General features: G+C 41.3%; 1 protein-coding gene across 3 annotated transcripts in view; it reads right to left on the reverse strand.

The window, feature by feature from the left end:
* Window positions 1-19982, reverse strand: part of LOC128734148 (muscle calcium channel subunit alpha-1) — a 1300390-nt gene that overhangs the window by 523165 nt on the left and 757243 nt on the right. The gene's annotated exons all lie outside the window — the stretch shown is intronic.

Here is a 19982-nt window from a genome sequence, read left to right on the forward strand (position 1 = left end):
CAAAATTGATTGCAAAAATTCCACGCCGTGAAATTAAATTGAACACTACTTTTGCTATCAAAAATATCAAACGGAATACTAATTTTGCTGATTTTTATGCTAGTTGATAGAATAATATTTACTGAATATCAGCGTGTATTTTGGTCTTAATGAAACGCTACTGAATTTGAGTTATAGTCGCGAGAAATGATGAAGTCGCTGCGTTAAAATTGGGCCCATTTTCTACAGTGGTGTCTGTGTTGTTTAAATCCGGCAGGCAGAAAAAACCTGCACAGGGATTACTGCTTTTCAAAAACAGATCAAAAGAGAGACCGATGGATAACGTGTCGGTATCGCCTACATGTCGGCTCATTGAAGATAATCATTGTTGCAGTGTCAACAGCTTGCTGCCGGCGCTAGTGTATCATTGAATCGTTCATATACACTAGCACCAGAAGCAAGTGGTTGTCACTCAAATACTAGCTATGTCAACACGATAGAAGAGTTTCAGGCGCAACTGCCTCACATATTGGTAGTAGTGTAAATACAGCACCATATGCTGAAATTAAAAGCAAAATGCTGCAAATTGCTAGTGAATTCAATAAATTTTTGTAACCAAATATGACTCCAGACATGCCACCATAACTTTTTTATGAATGTATCAGATCTCAATGATTGTGAAAAAAATAGTAGGGTACCTTGTTTCACCTACTTTAACATTTCTAAAAATATTTTTTTGAATCTACTCCTGAAAAATGCCATTTTTTCATAAAACTCAAATGTGCGACCTCTAAATCGCGTCAACCAAAGTTGACGTCATATAAAAGTTTTGTTGTGACACCCTAAGCTATCAGTTGAGGGGTGAGCCCCCAGGTTTTCTGACATTGTGCTATTTTGGGACACTCTAATAAATATGATTGAAATATAACATATTGTAATATTAAGGAATGTGCGGTAAAGACGGGCACCTCAAGATTAAAATTCAATATCTACACAAGTATCTCTGTTTGATATAGCCATACTACTAGTAAATTTGGTTCAAAACTAATACTTTATCATCAAAAACATTCCCTAGTAATCATATTTTCTAGACATTGTACAGAAAAACGGACATTATATGAAAGGTGGACACCGCAAAAAAGGTGTGATGCCTGATGAGTAATACTTAACCATCCAGTTAGCTTCGAGGTATGATACCAGCCGTCGTATGTTCGAATCTCGACTGGATGGTGCTACCAAAGTCAGTAGGATCGTTGTACAAGCCCCGTAGAATGATTTATCTATTTTGGCAGACGTTGCGCGTACATTACTTTGGACATTTACGGCAAAATCAAATAGAAGTGATCAAAATAAAGTAAGCGTAAAGCCTATCCAAAATAGACAAATCAACCTAATTGTTTTGTACTCTAATAACTAGCTGCAGAGTCTCTCGATAAAGGGTGGCTCCAGGCAAAGGGTGAACATGTGCATTCCATAACCTCTGTTTACTAACTTCTATCCCTACGTACACGTGTTGCCGACTGGGGTACGCGACCTCGATTGCTGTAGGCTAACAGTGAAGGGGACACAGTGGCTTTCGCCCACCTTAAGGTGGCAGCCACGTCAGCGAGATAAGGACCTGAGGCTAACAACCCACTGTACCCGAAAACAAAACTAAAGTTAATGAAAAAGAAAGAAAGTCTCTCGATAAAGAAAAAGGGTTAAGTCTTAAAGACATTTATACCTAACGCCGGTTTCGACTTACTTCAATACTTTATCATTAAAATACTTTAATAGTCTAAAAATTTGGAATCCCGTTTCTGAAAGTTGTTTAGTCAGCTTTTTTAGCAATCATAATGGCTTCGCTGAGCACACTAGCAAGAAAACCTAGCTCAGAAAATATTTTTTAGCTTACAAGATGCATAGTAAGTGTCGTACTTCGAACGGCATCATTTTCAGCTGCTTTTGCTTTCCTTTTTTGAAAGTTTTCATGACCTTTTTCAACTGTTTTATTTTTTAATATTTTATATAACTGTTTTATAACTGTAGAATAATTTGCAAGTTATCAACAAAGTTATTTTAAAGCATAGGCAAAATTAGTTTCAAATTTATGTGTTGTCTTTTATAGCAACTTATATTATAGTTATAGTTCGCATTTCGCAACATGAGTTGCTAATGTTGCATAAAAACTTTTAAATTTATGAGTTATGATACGTTAACCCTTTATAAGGTCGTGGCAATAAAATTGTCACCAAAGAAAAATATTTGTTTTGCGTCTATAATGACATCAATATAATTAGAGAAGCAAAATAAAAATTTTTTGTTGGTGGCAAATAGTTGGTAGGCAAATAGTATAATTGCCACTGCCTTATAAAGGGTTAACTGATACGTCTGAAGTAAAACAAAATACCTAATTTTCGAATAATTGCTATTTAATAGCTACCATTTTGGCGTGCAGCGCAAATAAAGCATACTTTCGCATTAAGACATACCTTTTTTACCGTTTTAAATTTTTTTAAATAAAATTTTTGAATTTTGTTATTTTGGCCAAAATCATGCAAAATCTTATATAGGGGGAGAGGGCGATTAGTCAACAATGGGGAAAACTCGTTACATAATTAATGCACTGCCCCTGCATTTTAATTACTAATGTGTCCAAGCTCTAAGATTAGGCAAGCATTTCATTATAATACTTCAGTATAGTTCTCACATGGGTATTTCTCTTTACCAGGAAGTAAACTTTACCTTACATATACTTTGTTACGTATGTCTTATTACCAGACTATAACACACCAAATCAGTACACTATTGTTACAAAATATAGTAAATGTAGACCAGATATAGAAAATATGACGGCCTGAACCGAAATCTAGAGAAAATAAATCATATAATGCAGTTTACTTCTTTCGTTACGGGACACCATTTGCAGAATACCGTTTGCCCTACAGCGCATGGTGTCCCGTAACGAAATGATTTTTATTATTACTTAAAAACTAAATACAAAACCTGTATATACTTTTACATTTTGAGTTTCAGCCTGCCTTCAGCTAAAAATTTTCGGAACATGTCGACTTTGAAAAACTTGAAACAGAGCAGAGTTTTGCAAATGTTTGAATCATGTTCAGAATACGCATTTTCTGCGATGGTGTCCCATCACGAAAAATATTCCGCCACTATTCAATGATGCTTATTACAATAAATATTTCGCCCTCGTATTGAGAAAGTACTACTAAATAGCGGCTCAAAACACCTATTTTAAAAGATATTCGTCAGACTGTTAGTAAAATATGAACAAATTTGCTTCGAAAAAACGGTTGTTCATGTTGTCTCGTAACGCCGGAATGTGTCACGTGATCATAATTGTGTGTTTTCCAAACCATCAACAAGAGCGGATACTCGTAAGCGATTGCTTGTTTTTTTTTCAGCCTAATTACGTGCTAGTGGAAAAACAGTGGCTTTAATGTTTATTAAATAAAATTTAGCAAATTACTTACATTTTTATGAAAATAGTTATACCACTTTAAAGCATATGAATGCTACATTCGTTTCAGTATTGTTATATAGCGGCAAAGTTTTTATTTGGGAAAGCGCAGCAAAAAATCAGAGGGGTTGTGTATAAGACACGACCGCATATTCAACGTAGGACTACGCAAAATTAATGTAAAGGTGCGTTTAGAATGGGCAATTTTGGCTACGTTGGGAATGCGATATGTTGCTAGTTTTTGCTCAATGTTGCTTCTGTCGCCACCTGCACATTTGCCATAGTTACTTGGAAACATCAGCAGCAGCAGGAAACAGTTAGAAACAATTGCATGCAACTAGTTGCCAATCTAGACACACTTATGAGAAAATTGATTGCTAATGGAAATCTAGGACAGGACATGACACGATGTATCGCAAAAGAGCCAATTTGCTGTCAAAAAAGAGCCAGCTTCCTGATTGCCTGATTTCATGCGTGCAACTGTAGAAACAAAAATTCACAAGGGAAGCGCAAAAGTGTTTCTGGAAACCACAGCAAACCCTGAAACAATCAAGTTTTTCACGTTACTAGGTTTTTAAGAGTTTGTTTATCGTCGTTTATCGTTTGTTTATCGTAACTTAATCGAAATGTAAGTATTATTCGATCAGATTGGATCTATTTTTGTGTAATTAGTGATCAATTAGGACAATAGGCTTCTATCATAAACTGCAGCTGCATTCTTGGAAACACTTTTCGCTTGCCGTAGTAAATTTTGAAAGGGAATCGCCAAAATAAAAACAAGAAGAAGAAAAAGTCACATGTCATGTCCTGTCCTAGATGGAAATCATAATACTCTTCATTGACAGTTATGATGGTTCTGAAAAAAACCATTTTGAAAGCTTAAAATTGACTGAAACGATTGGATTGGCTACTTTGTGCTGTAGAGAAAAAGCATAGTGTTAGCAGATGTAAAATTATAATTCTCACATCATACTGAAAGCTACTATCCAGTGACTCCATTACGTAAAAGACGTAAAATGTTTGTCTTAATATTTGAAAGAAGTAACCGTAACTGCGCATTACAATGGCCATAGATAGGCACTGTGAAATAGAAATGATTATTGATTTTATGAATTTGCAGATCAGATTATTACATTACATTACATATTGCAGAACTTCGCATCGTGTAAATTAAAAGCTATGATAATGCTGATAATTTAAGTTTTCTGTTTGACACTGTGAATTAAAGTAATGTATGGTATAATCATAAATGACATTCTTTTTCTTACATCTGATTTCCAGTGGCAACATTATCGAGTTGATGTCGCTTGTCCGAATATTTCAACTGGATTGTTTAAAGGGTTCAAGGGTTAAGATAGTGGTGAATTAACACTACAGAGTAACAAGTATTATAAAAAATTGATTTGGCTAATCAGAAACTTACTAGCCGTTAAAATCAGGTACATGGTGTCATCTTCTTACCGGTTGGTAAGGAAAAGCTCCTGGTACTAATGTCGATATGGAAATAACGTCATTCCTCCATCCATGTTTCGTTGAGCGCAAGGATATCTGCCTGTCTGAGAACCGCATCGGTTGAAATATCTGCTGAATGTACGTGCGTTTAGACACTGTACATTCAGGCTCTGCAGTACAACAAAATGGCTTACGTTAGATATAAATTCTAGAAGTTCAGTATCTAAAGTAACCAATTTGTGGTTTTCCAGGCGCCTAAGTTCCGTCCGTAATTCTTGGATTCTCGGTGATGCAGTTCCCTTGGCATGGTAAAACTTAAATATGCCTCTGTTATTCGTCAAGTACAATCCTTCAATCGATGTAACTCTTGACATTCCCACGTACATCAACTGCTGTTCCTATCCAGTAAGAGCATTCGCACCTACTAAAGGAAATTGTATACGTTTGCACTTAATGCTACTACTTAGCTTAATATTTGCAGATCGCTTTTCAATAGGTGTCCAATCGGGCTGAAGAACGTCGGGCTTAGAGTACACAGCGAGCCTCGATTTGACCCGCAAGACCTTTCCAATGGAGTCGTTTTCAACTGCGCCTGGTAGGTGAAGTTTACATCATTCTGCTGTGCGGACCCTACCCTCTATGAGCTTAGTTACATCAGGATCGAGTTGCTCTCCATTCCCAATTTTGGTTAAAATATCGAAAAATTGTTCGTTGGTCTGACGCATTACTCATTATCTCATATGCCGCCGCAAGCAGGACATGTTATGATTATGGAAATCAAGTAACAGAGGAATGCGTACAAACGTGATAAACAGTATTGTTCAAGCAATAAAAGAGACAACTAATGACTTTGTTTGCTCGAAATTTATTTTGGTAATGCTGAACATGGCAGTAAATATCCAGCTGTATGCAGCATCCATCAAATATTGTGTCGATGATTATCGATTTACTTATTCAACAAAGTAAATTTTACTTAGGATTCCTTGTAGAAAACATCGTATTTTTATCAAAACAATACTTTACCCGTAACACTTTTGAAGTTGTATGTAAGCAATGATAATAAAGCACAGGTTGCGAGTTTTCACATATAAATATTTTAAACCTACATTATTTTTTATAATATTCTATCCGGCAAGTTGAAAGCATAGAATGATATATCCATAAACAAGCCGAAAATGTTTGATGACTGATCCCGCACCCTACATTTTTACATCTTTTCGGCTTCTATAGGACTCACCTGTTACGTTAGGCGATATGCTGGCCTCTACGTGCGCCGGAGCGGTCACCTCACGCAACACTTCAACGTTGGAGGGACCAGCTATTTCGTGCGATGCACCATTTAACGATGTATTGCCCACTTCAGAATACATTGAATCACTACGATTTCCTTTTCTTCTCAAACGGTAGAATTTACAGCGCTCTGCCACCGTCAACGCTGACCTCTTAGCTGGTCCAGTCAATAATGCCTGCTCACGGGCTCGCTTGCGGTATTTACGCATATACTTTGCTTGAAGCAATTGAGACATTGTAGAATCAGATGCACAAAATCACTCACTTCTCACTCAAATTGACTGTATGTTATTGAAAACAATTTCATATGGTAACTATGGCGATGATTGAACGAATACTGTAGGGAATTTGGAAAAATTGTTCAACTTTACGTGGAAATTCCAGAAGTTACATACAAAATACAATCTTCTAATACAAACTATACAAAAGGCTGATATTTTGTGATTCGAATGGTATGCAAACCATAAAAATATATTCAGAATTAGCTGAGCTATAAGCGTTCAAAATCTATCACTTTGTCGTGTCGCGGTCATTTTTGCTACTCCAACGTGCCACTCTATTAAAGTAAGACGTAGCGTAGATGTATGTTTTCTTTGGGATTCGAGGGGGTCATAAAAAATCAGAGGAGTTGAGTACAAGACACGATCGTGCAACTAGTGGACGTGCAATTAAAAGACGGTGCGACTAGAGGACGTGCAATTAGCGCACGAGTGCTGTACATATATGCTGCATGTAGCATGTATACATGAAGAATCGTATTATTACATGCATAGATGTATGCTACTATCGCCACAAAGGGACTTACGTTGTCCTGCGTTACCTATATAAGGTCGTGTCTTGTACACAACCTTTCTAATTTTTAATTTCATTCATCAAAATTTAAATTCTACCAGACGATAGAGCTTTTAATTGCAAGAAACTCTTTCAAAGGTTCGATAAACCTAAAACCAAGTTTACCCAATCAAAACTTTAGTGCGCACGTTTTTTTTTTGGTTTTGGGATATTGTACGCGCGCGTAACCGTGTGTTACAAAAGTTGGCGCGAGTGTTCGTAGGTTAATTTCTTTTGACGGGAAAAACAAATTCTTCTGAAATTTTACAGATATATTTGCAGCATTAAAACCTCTAATTTGATACCAAAATAATTTAAACCAGATAAATTATCTTTGATGAAATCATTATAAACTATTATAAATGTTAATGTGTTGTATACGATTGCTCATAACTTTCAAATTAAACGTCCAATCAAAAACAATTCAATAGTGATCTATCCGGCTATATTACCTTTCAAATTCGACTAATAGCGCATGAATCGGTTTAGCCATCTCTGAGAAACAGGCGATAATTGTTATCTTGTAAAAAGAAGTTCTTTAAGCATATCTTTTAAATTACTTGTTTCTTTTCAATAAAACTATCTGAAACTGTTGGTAGTGCAACGTCGACCAACGCGCTTAGTCCGTCCCTGTTAGAGTCGATTGCTGCGCTCACTGAATGACGAAGCTGTCATTTGAGATTGGACAATAGAACCCTCTGAGACCCTGTAAGCGAGAGCTCGTGTTCGCAATAGTGCGAGAATAAGATACCTAATGCTATATTTGTTATTGAATAGATATGGAGATACATTGATAACACATTTTGTTAGTGAGTAGATATTTAAAACAGTGGTTGCAAGATGAGTTTAATACACTGAAGTCGCTTTTAAAATAAAAAATTAAAGTAAAATTAAGTGTAGTGACATAATATATGTTAAATATATGTGCCGCGGTCGAATAGTGAAAAATCTTCTCGTGAGGCCTTGATTCTTGGCTGCTTTTCGCAAATTTAAATTCCCATCACGGAACCGGCATCAGGATTGAAGGCAGAAAAATCACTGCAGCATAATAATTTCTAAACATATTTAGTTTGAACGTCTGAATCACACGTTTCGGAACTTTCTTACACCTCCACTTATTTAGCGTGTATTTTCAATTCAGCCTATCCAAGTTGTAACCGCTGCTGCATAGGCTCACAATATTGGACTGACGGCAACTAACGTCAGGACGAATAGTGTGAATGTGTGAATACAAAAGATGCAAAATAACCGCACAGTTTAGTCCAATGCTCTTGGACTGTGGTGAATTGCAAGTGCTTGCAATCTTTTTATATACCTCCCAGAAATTTAACGGCCCAAGCGTGAATTGATGAATATTGACAGGCTGGTAATGAGTCTCATGCCATGTAACTCAGTGGAAGAATTCGCTTTGCACCGCACCTTTGCCGAGACGCATCTATGGAGTCCAAAGGATTCGCGGGCGAACCAACGCTTGCCAATTTATCGACAGCAACGTTGCCACCAAGTTAATCATTTTGGACGTCCATCAAAAATTTTTACACCAGAATCGTGAGACCACCATAGACGAGTTGAAACAACGCTACTACATTTCCCGGCTAAATGCTGTCTACAAATCGGTTCGTAATAGCTGCCAGACCTGTAGGAATGAACGAGCTCGTCCGCAAGCACCGTTAATGAAGGACCTACCATCACGCCTTTTAGCCTATAGCCGACCCTTTAGTCACATGGGGGTAGATTATTTCGTGCCAATGATGGTATCCGTTGGCCGCCGAGTGGAGAAACGCTTTTGGCTACTTATTTGATTGTACGTGCTATTCATTTTGAACTCGCCAATTCACTTAACGCTGACTCGTGTATATTGGCCCTATGCAACGTAATGAACAGAGGGGCACCAGTTGCCATATACAGCAACAGAGGAACAAATTTTGTGGGAGCCAATAAAGAGCTGAAAGCCGCACTGAAAGAGTTGAATCATCATAAAATCGCAGCAGAATTTCCTCACCACAAACGAAGTGGAACTTCATACCTCCCATGTCTCCTCATATGGGCGGAGCATGGGAAAGAATGATTCGTACGGTCAAGCAGGACTCGAAGAAACTGCTTCTAAGTCATCTACCGTCAGACGAAACGCTACGGAGCATCCTGATAGAGATAGAATTCATCATCAACTCGAGACCGTTATCTGAAATCCCGTTAGACGACGATCAGTCTGCTGTACTGACCCCCAATCACTTCATCTTCGGTTCTTCAAATGGAATGCTTCCGTGGACCTGCATCGATAACAGCACTACCCAGTTGAAACAAAACTGGAGACTATCACAGGCTGTAGCGAACCGGTTCTGGGTACAGTGGCTATGCGACTACCTTCCGACCCTGCGGGCGAAATGGTCCATCCCAGTAAAAACAAATGAAATCAACGACATAGTAGTCATCGTTGACAGCAGCTTTCCTCGCGATTACTGGCCAAAGGGGCGAGTAATCGCCACAAACGTAGCTCCCGATGGGCAAATCAGGTGGGCTACGGTACAAACTGCTCATGGAACATACGAGCGACCGGCGGTGCTCGACGTTGGCATAACAAGGAATGCAACTCCGGAGAGTCTTCGCTGCATTGAAGGGGGGAGTGTTGGTAGCGCAACGTTGACCAACGCGCTTAGTCCGTCCCTGTTAGAGTCGACTGCAGCACTCACTGAATGACGAAGCTGTCATTTGAGATTGGACAAAAGAACACTCTGAGACATTGTAAGCGAGAACTCGTGTTCGCAATAGTTCGAGAATGAGATATGTGTTTTTTGCTTTAAAAACTAAAATTTATATTAAATTACCTCATTTATACTTATACATTAGTACCTAGTGCGTTTATATTTTATACATTTGGGTAAGAGTTAGATGAAAATACTTAAATGCTAAATTATTGAAGCTAAATTCTTTAAATAGAACTACTGGAACGACTAGTTCCACGCGACGGTGAGTTACCCTAACTTAATTTAAAAGGTGTAAAAGAAGAGGTAAAACTAATGCTAAAACATCTACTTAACATAAACATTGAAAGTAATCATTCATCTTAGGTTCCGGTAATTACTACAGATCAGCTAATTGCATTATTGCGCGATACTGAAGAGTACTACAGTAAGTAGAATACGCTAAAATGCACTTGCACTTGAGCAAGCGAATACAAATGTTATTATTATAGGATTTTGTAAATCTTTCTGCCAATAAAGTTTTAACGAATTGTGGATCTTTCCGTTGTCTATCGCCAACAGAAACATTTAGCGTTAACAAGAGCGTTCATTTGATATTATGATCGTAGAAATCGGTCATGTGATTCCGAAGAAAATCGTGTCACGTAATGTTTACATTTTTACTTATAACTTTTAAACAAAATGTCGGACCACGAAACAATTGAATAGTGATACACCTTTCAAACAAAAGTAATAGCGTTCGAGTCGGCTCAGTCATCTCCGAAAAATAAGCGAAAGAAAATTAGAGCCTCACACACACACACACACACACACACACACACACACACACACACACACACACACACACACACACACACACACACACACACACACACACACACACACACACACACACACACACACACACACACACACACACACACACACACACACACACACACACACACACACACACACACACACACACACACACACACACACACACACACACACACACACACACACACACACACACACACACTCACACACACACACACACAGGTTGAACGGCCGGTGAACACCCTAACCCAGTGGTTTTGTAGTTAAGGCCAGTTTGGTTTTGTACGACCCTATGTAGCCATTCAATGGGAGCGGGAACTCTTATCCCTACCTCCACGCGGGGCCGGCTGGGACGCAAACGGGCCTAGGGTCGACCAAATACCAGTCTTTGGTTGCACCCTCGGTTGTGTGCTAACAGGGAGGGGGGGCACATTGGGGGTGATGTAGGCCAGGCATTAGCAGACAGCTGACTACCGAAGAAGACAGCCACGCTCCGTGGCGAGTCGTCGGGAGCAAAGGAAACGAAAAAACAAACAGAAGTAGACCCGGTCAACGTAAGTTCATTAAGGGAAGGAATAAAGGCGAAGCGCTAATAGTGAAAGCAAACGGGGACTCGTACAAAGAGGTTCTGCGTGCCATGCGGACAAAGCCGGAACTCAAGGAGCTAGGTGCAAATGTGCAAAAAATTAGACGCACCCGTAATGGCGAGATGATCCTCAAGCTGAAAAAGGACCCGCAAGTTAGTAGCTCTTCTTACAAAGAGCTAACTGAGAGAGCCATGGGTGACGCGGTGGAAGTGAGAGCTCTGTGCCCGAAAGCAACTCCCCAGTGCAAGGATTTGGACGAGGTTACATCGGAGGAAGAAACCAGACTAGCCTTGAAGGAGCAATGCGAGTTGGGGAATGTCTGAATGAGCATCCGTATGAGAAAGGGACCTCATGGAACGCAAGTAGCTACGATAAAACTTCCTATTGAAGCAGCCAACAAGGCACTGAAGACTGGAAAAATCAAAGTGGGCTGGTCGGTATGTCCGTTGAGTATCTGAAAGCAGCTGGAAGTATGCTTTAGTTGCCAAGAGTTCGGCCACATTGCAAGAAATTGCAAAGGACCTGATAGGAGCAAATTATGCAGAAGGTGCGGTGAAGATGGTCATAAAGCTCATGACTGTAGGAAGCCACCGAAATGTCTGATCTGTCCAAATGAAGACGGCAATAAACACGTGACAGGAGGCCCGTGATGTCCGGCCTCTAAACAGGCGGCGGCTGCTAGATCATAGTGCAGGTGACGCAAATAAACATGAATCACTGCGATACAGCACAACAACTGCTCTGGCAGTCCATGGTGGAAGCACTGAGTGATATAGCTATTATCTCGGAGCCATATCGAATCCCATCTGGTGATGGGAATTGGGCAGCGGACAAGGCGAAAACGACGGCAATTTGGACGGTGGGAAGATATCCTCTATAAGAAGTAGTCTATTCTGTAGAAGAAGGCTTCGTGATCGTTAGAATTAACGGTGTGATGGCGCTTGCCAGAAGGGTTGATCCCCGATAGATGGTCCTACATTGTGTCTGATGGTGTTGTATGAACTTCGGTCCACCCGGAACTCGAATTATCGCAAGTGGCTATGAGGAACTGTTACGTCGTAGACGTCCGTAGTAGTTCCGTAGGTGATTTCGGATCACGGGTGGCAAAGAGAATCACTTTGGTATCACACTTAATTTATTTTAATGGTATTAAACTTAACGATGACAAACAATTTAGGGTTTCAGTTAAAATTTATTAAATAGAGAGATCTCTTTAACGACAACTGATTTGTATGCGATATCGAAGGTGACTGAAGGCTAACTGCCGAGTGGACAGATCGGTTGGCTTGACGATCAAGTAAATGTGGCTGCCAGAACGGCTAGAAAAACTCGCCTATTGTACGTCCGTTAGCACCAGCTGCGAAGTGAGAAAGCGAAACCTCACTCCGTGCTGCCAGAGCCAACATACCCGCCGCCTTGAACTACTGTGTTCAAATTAACTAGTTATTTAGGTTCACTTTTATACATAGATTAATATTTATTCTTGTTGCTCAGGATGGTAATTGATGGCTGGAACATTCAGTTGCTCATCCTCGGGAGTCGATTCCGGAACTGGTAGCAGGCAGATCTTCGTGATTGGCCTTGTTATGATTCCTTTTGCTGTACGCAAAGTTACCACGCGTGTCAAATTGTCGCTTCCAGGGTGTATTTGTATGATGCGGGCTAGTGGCCAACGGATTGCTGGCAGCATTTCATCTACCTTCATTACCATGCGGCCTGGTTGGATCTCGTCGTTTCGAGCAGCACGTTTCGTATCCTTTATCAGCTCCTGCAGATATTCTGATCGCCAGTGTGACCAAAATTTCTGGATTTCTCGATTGGTATGGAAGCTGAGAAAGGTTAAGCCGACCTCCAACTCGCAAAACTCTCTCTGGGTATACAAATGGCGAAACAAATGGAGACGACGGATAGGCGAACTTTTGGCAACAGAATTTCCTTGCTCAAGCTCTTTGATTTCATTACGGAATGCGTCCTGCTGAGCTAAGCGCACTAGAAGGGTATTGGCATTAGCAATTTCTTTGACAGTGAGCGACTGTCGATCAACATCGTTATCTGAAAGAGGTGCACGTGGCTGGGTTCTGGTTTCGAGTTCTTTCCGAAAAACGCCGATGATGTGGAGTAATCGATTATAGGAGGACCACCGTATAAACCATGGGTTGATGCCAGGTGTCGTTTGAACCGATGCAACTACGCATTTTTTCTCAAGTACTTCTTCGGTGAATGTAGGCAATGACAAAGTGGCCAAAGCTGATGCGGTTGCACCAACCAGGATGGACCATACTTCCAGGTTTCACTATTTACGAATTCTTCGACTGACATCCCACGTGAAACGAGATCTGCAGGGTTCTCCGATCCAGATATATGATTCCATTTCCCACCATGTGTGTGGTGTTGTACTTCTGACACCCTGTTCGCAACGAAAGTTTTCCAGGAACTGGGTGGTGCGCGCAGCCAGTACAAGCAAACTGCAGAATCAGACCAGAAATATGAAGCCGAGACGCAAATGTTTATTGATTCCTTTACGCGATGATACAGGTGAGCTGCCAATACGCAAGCGCAAAGTTCTAGACGAGCGATTGTGAGCTTTTTTTGTGGAGCCACCTTGCTTTTCGAAGCTAGTAGCCGGACTTTAACGATACCAAGAGCATTTTCACATCGAACGTACGTACAGGCTCCGTATACAGAAGTGGAAGCATCAGCGAACGTATGTAGCTCTACGGTGGCCTCGGGTAGAAACGCGTACCGGCCGATTGCAATCTTTGGTAGCTCTCGCCGAAAGTTTTCCCATTTCAGCTGAATGGAATGAGGTACTGGTTCGTCCCAGTCGCAGGAGTGCCCATAATTCCTGCATCATGATTTTCGCTGTGACGACGACAGGTGCAATCTGGCCGAGCGGATCAAAGAGCCTAGCGATGTCAGACAGGATGGATCGTTTCGTAGGAGCTTCATAACGTTCACTAGACACAATCGCGGACAAGACACTTCTAACTCTTACAAAATGTTAAAATAAAACAAATTACTTTTAACTTACACGTCGACCGGTTTCAGGCATCATATGCCTATCTTCAGGACGAGAGCCGATGTCCAACTGATCACTGTGTCGTTATTGTATCATCATCGATGCAACGTCGTAGAGAGAGTGAGAAAGATGTCACAGCTTAATTTTTTCTTATAAGATTGAAGAGAGGCGAGATTATTGGTGCGTCATCATCATTTCCAAGCGTCCCCGTTTGTTTCCAAGCGTCCCCGTTGAAGACGCCTTAGAAAGTTTGCGTAATCATTTGAAACGAAATCATATCCCATCAAATCACATTGAAGCGTACCTTTCAGTGGCTGAATTATGCATGAAACAAAACTTTTTCTTGTTCAGAGGAAAGTTTTATAAACAGACCTTTGGCCTCAGTATGGGAAATAAACTCTCCCCGTTACTAGCTGAAGTTTTTATGAGCGATTTTGAAATCGAAGCGCAAAGTAATAAGTTTTTTCCTCGGGTCTGGAAACGCTATGTCGACGATGTGTTCGCAGTGGTCAAAGAACGCTATTTACCCCAAACGCTTAATTTGCTTAACTCTAAACACGACACAGTTAAATTCACTGTTGAAAAAGAGCAAAATGGAAAACTTCCGTTCCTGGATCTGTTCATTTCCAAAACTGAAAACAATAATTTAAAATTTGGGATTTACCGTAAGCCAACGTCAACGGACCGCTTCATAACTGCAGACTCGAACCATTTTGGTGCCCAAAAACAAGCAGCGTTTCACTCAATGGCACATCGTCTTTTCAATATACCATTGGAAAAAGACGAGTTTGATACTGAAAAAGATAGAATGTTCAAAATCGCTGAACAAAATGGTTACGATAGAATGTCTGTGAATAAAATTCTAAGAAAACACGAAAGAAAAAGACACCGTTATGAAGCAACGACCCTCCAACCAGAGAGAGAGGAAAACGTTCGAATTAGCCTACCGTTTTACCCAGCAGTTACAAATCCGATTAAACATGTGCTGAAACAATTTGGATTTGCGGTAGCCCACAAAAGTAGCTGCACACTACGGGAACTGTTATGTAATCTTAAAGATAAAACACCTCCCGATGAGCAATCGGGGATTTATCAGATTCCATGCAAAGTTTTCCCGGCCGTGTACATAGGTCAAACACGTCGCAAGTTCAAAACTCGCCTAAAGGAACATATGAAGGCAGTGGAACACAACAGAACGTGCGATTCTAGTGTTGCATCACAAAGTGGTAACCAGCTACCTAAAATCGATTGGGAGAGTTCTAAACTAATTAAAACTGTGAAGAAGGTTTCATTGCTTAATGCTTGGGAATCAATGTTCATTTCCAATGCAGCGAAACCGCTTATGAATGATGATGACGCACCAATAATCTCGCCTCTCTTCAATCTTATAAGAAAAAATTAAGCTGTAACATCTTTCTCACTCTCTCTACGACGTTGCATCGATGATGATACAATAACGACACAGTGATCAGTTGGACATCGGCTCTCGTCCTGAAGATAGGCATATGATGCCTGAAACTGGTCGACGTGTAAGTTAAAAGTAATTTGTTTTATTTTAACATTTTGTAAGAGTTAGAAGTGTCTTGTCCGCGATTGTGGTGCGCTTACGTTGCACAAAAAATTTATTTATCTTCATAACGTTGTAGTATTGGAGAATCAAACCGAAGTTGATCGGACTCTGGCTCCCACTAGATCCCCAGAGTTTTCACAGACTCGTCTGGGATGAATTGGACACTGGATTGTGTGCCGATTTGATCGTTCCTCAGCCCCTGCAAAACTTCTAACCGATTCGAAGTCCATTTCCTCAAGTTGAATCCTCCTTTGGTTAATAATTCAGACAACTCTTCTCGGAGCTGGATAGCTTCCTGTACCGTATTCGCTCCTCCGATAAAATCGTCCATGTAGAAATTTTTGCGTAGCGCGGGGGCCCCTAAGGGGTATGCAGAGCCTTCGTCGTTTGCAAGTTGTTGAAGGGTCCGTGTAACCAAAAAAGATGATGGAGCTAAACCGTAAGTCACGGTTAGAAGCTCGTAAGTCTGGACAGGGACGTCCTTCGAAAGCCGGAACAGAATGCGTAGCAAAGCGAGATCATCAGGATGGTGTAGAGTCTGCCTGTACATTTTTTTTACGTCTCCGACGACAGCCACAGGGTAAGTGAGGAACCGAAGAACAATTGAAAGGAGGTCATCCTGAACCACCGGACCCACACAAAGTGCTTCATTAAGAGAGAAGCCGGTCGAAGTACGAGCTGAACCGTTAAATACCACTCTAATTTTGGTAGTCGTACTATCTTCCTTCAGAACAGGGTGGTAGGGCAGATAAAACGTGTGGGAGTGATTTCCGTCGTCCGGCTCGACCAGTCGCATATGGCCAAGGGAGAGGTACTCCTCTATGAATTTATGGTATTCCTTCTTCAATGTTTCATCGCGGTCGAGTCGCCGTTCAAGCTGAGAGAAACAGCGAAGTGCACAGGTTTTAGATTCTCCTAACATAGCATCAAAGTCGGGCTTTCGTGGCAGACGAACGATGTAGCGCCCCGACTCGTCTCGTGTTGTCGTAGATTGATAGAAATCTTCACAGTAGCGCTCTTCGATGGAGTAGTTATTGTTGACGGTTAATTCCTCGGTTTTCCAGAACCGTTCCATACTCTCCCCCAGTGTCAGCATGGAAACAGCAACGATACTAAGATTTGAGGACTGCAGCTGAGCGGGGTGTGTCGTGGTAGCTGAGCCTGTGACGAGCCAACCAAATACGCTGTCCACCAGAATCGGAAGATTATCGGCCATCCGGAGACGAGCTGTGCTAGGGAAGAATGAATGGAAATGTTTTACGCCTAGTACCATGTCAATCTGCTGGCTCTTGTTGAACAGGGGATCTGCTAACACTAAATTCTGCGGAATTTGCCAATCATGAACGGAGATGTCCTGCGCAGGAAGATCTGCAGTAACCGTATCCATCAGTAAAAACTCAATCCCGCCTTCAAACTGATCATTCTGGGACTTGATGCGAGCGAAGATTGTTTCACGCACCCTCTTGGAGAGATTGCCTGCTCCCTGGATAGTCACGTTCACTGGACTTCTCTTCAGATGCAAACTGCGTGCCAAACGATCAGTAATGAGATTAGGCTGGGAAGCACTGTCGAGTAAAGCACGAGCTGTATGGTCCTGACCGTAAGCATCAATAATCTTAACCAACGCAGTTAATAGAAAGACATCTTCTCGAGGCTGCAGCGCAGCAGTACTGGCAACAACTCTGTGAACACTCTCCGCTGATGCTATGAAAGATTGGGATCCATTATGGTCGATGGGCTGAACCGCTTGAGTCGGCATAGACGTATGAACGGCGGTTGGTTCGTTTGCTGACCTAGAATTTTCACTGGAGTGCAGCATGGAGTGATGACGCTTATTACAGTGCTTGCAATTGTAATTCGAAGGACAATTTCGAAAGATATGATCGCTTTTCAAGCAGTTGTGGCATAGTCGTTTAGCAGCCACGAATTGCTGCCGTTCGGTTGGAGAATATTGAATTTTGCACATTTCATTAGGATTAGAGGATCTTCCTGGTTACAAGCAGGACATTTGCTTCCAGGCCTGGATGTGGAAGCGCAAGGTGACAAGCGAAAGTTGGACGACTTCTTGGACGTAGACGTGGACACAAATGGAACGGGTGGTGGCTGATGATGGTTAACCATGACGGACTCCAAGACTCGCATTCGTCGCTGTAGAAATTCGATCAAACAGTCGTAGTTCGGTTGATTATTCGTTGATGCATGATCCTCCCAGGATTTCAGTGTGTCGCTAGGAAGTTTAGTGCATAGAAGATGCTCCAGGATGCTGCTCCAGGAGTCAGTCGGCTCACCTAGTTGACCCAAAGTTTTAGTATGACGCTGGAATTCATCGACTAGAGCGTGCAGAGACGCGGCAGATTCCTTCCGAACCGAAGAGATATCGAACAGAGCCTGCAAGTGTCGCTTCTTCAGTAGATAATCATTAACGTATCGGTCGACGAGTGTTTGCCAAGCCAAGTTATAGTTCGCGGAGCTGATGGCTATCGATTCGATCAGCTGCGATGCCTCACCTTTTAAAACTGCCTTTAAATAGTGAAATTTTTGGATGGAAGGAACGTCCCCGTTAGAGTGGATCAATGCCAAGAAGGTGTCATGAAATCCTAGCCACTGCATGTAGTCTCCATTGAATTCAGGGAGAGAAATGATCGGAAGTTTCGACCCAGAGAGAGCGGAAGTGTGAGAAGAATTTTCAGGGATGCGAGCTGGTAGACCTGAAACAGGAGGTTTGGAAATCAAGTCGGCTTTTATTTGAAACAGTCGAGGCTCAAAATCGGCACGTATGTCTGCGTTGATTTGCCTACCTTCCTCAGTATCCTCGCTGTCTTATAGCTGCCCCTGCACCTCCTCCAGGGACGCCCACATGCTGCTCAGGTATTCCAGACGGATCGATACCTGAGCTTGATCCCGTTCTGCGTCGAAGGAATTCACGAAAGCCTCTGCCCGACCCAATGCAGTCATCATCGTTGCTCGCCGGGATAGTAAAGTTGCTTTATGTAGCTGTGCCATTTTCCGTTGTGTTCGGACGATGTTAAATAACTGGCGAGAAACGAGTCTGTCGAACGAAAAGACCCCGGTAGGGCTGGAGAGCGGATTGATAAATACATGGAATTGTACTCACCAATTCCAAGGCAAGTATGTGCCTTGTATTTTATAATATAAAGCTGCCAACCGGAACGTATTCAAGCACAGTTCGTGCTAATTGAGCTGGATGTCGATAGCCGTTTATGAATCTCGACGAAAACCCACAGAATATCGCTGCTGGATAGTTGAACTGGGTGCACAAATTATGCACAAAAAATCAGAGGGGTTGTGTACAAGACACGACCGCATATAGGTGACGCAGGACTACGTAAGTCTCTTTGTAGTGATAGTAGCATGTATTCATGCTTGTAATCATTCGATTCTTCATGTATACATGCTATATGCAACATATATTCATACTACATGCGTTGTATATAACATTTATCAAAGTAGTAACATTGCATACGTTCAATTCTCAAAAGATTGTGCATTTGAAAACAATTTAGCAAAATCAAGAACACAAACTATTGCTTTCCTGCTACCATACTGAAATTAAAGATTGTTTTTATTACCCATGGTTCCCCACGTTGAAGCAATTTTACCAATTGAATCCCATTTTATCAACAGCACATCTTTTCAATACACTTCTAATGAAACGGTGAGCCTGCGTATTCGCGGGAAACTAGGAGTCATTGACTTTTCGTCGGAAAGCCCAATTTCGGAAGAAGTTTTTCGGCCCAAAAGCGGGATTGTGTTTTTTTTAAAATATATATACTGCATTCTTCTTGCCAATCTGAACACAGCGAATATATTTTCATAAACCGAATTCAAACAAAAAAAACTGCTTTTGAAATTGGCAGAATCGATGATGACTAATTTCACCTTCATACAGAGTCGTATTATAACCGAACACAGCTAGCACATTTTTCCAACACAGATATCAAATTCGCCGAGGTTTAATCGTCTCGCAATAAAGAATTTGCGATCTGTTGGGACAACGAACTTGCGTCATTTTTTATGGCACACTTCCCTAACACAGACATCAAATTGGACTTGGTTTAATCGCGTTCGTCAGAAATCTGTTGGCAAGAGGGGGCTTTGTCACTCTTTCTGGCGTACTTCCCAAGCAAGGACATCAAAATGGTCTAGGTTTAACCGCGGTGTTAAGAAAGCTTGTTGAAATGAGGAAACTTGGTCACTTGTTTTGGCTTACTTCCCAAGCACAGATATCAAATTGGTATAGGTTTAGATCATC

The sequence above is a fragment of the Sabethes cyaneus genome, chromosome 2 (genome assembly GCF_943734655.1).
Source record: "Sabethes cyaneus chromosome 2, idSabCyanKW18_F2, whole genome shotgun sequence".
Lineage (NCBI taxonomy): Eukaryota > Metazoa > Arthropoda > Insecta > Diptera > Culicidae > Sabethes > Sabethes cyaneus.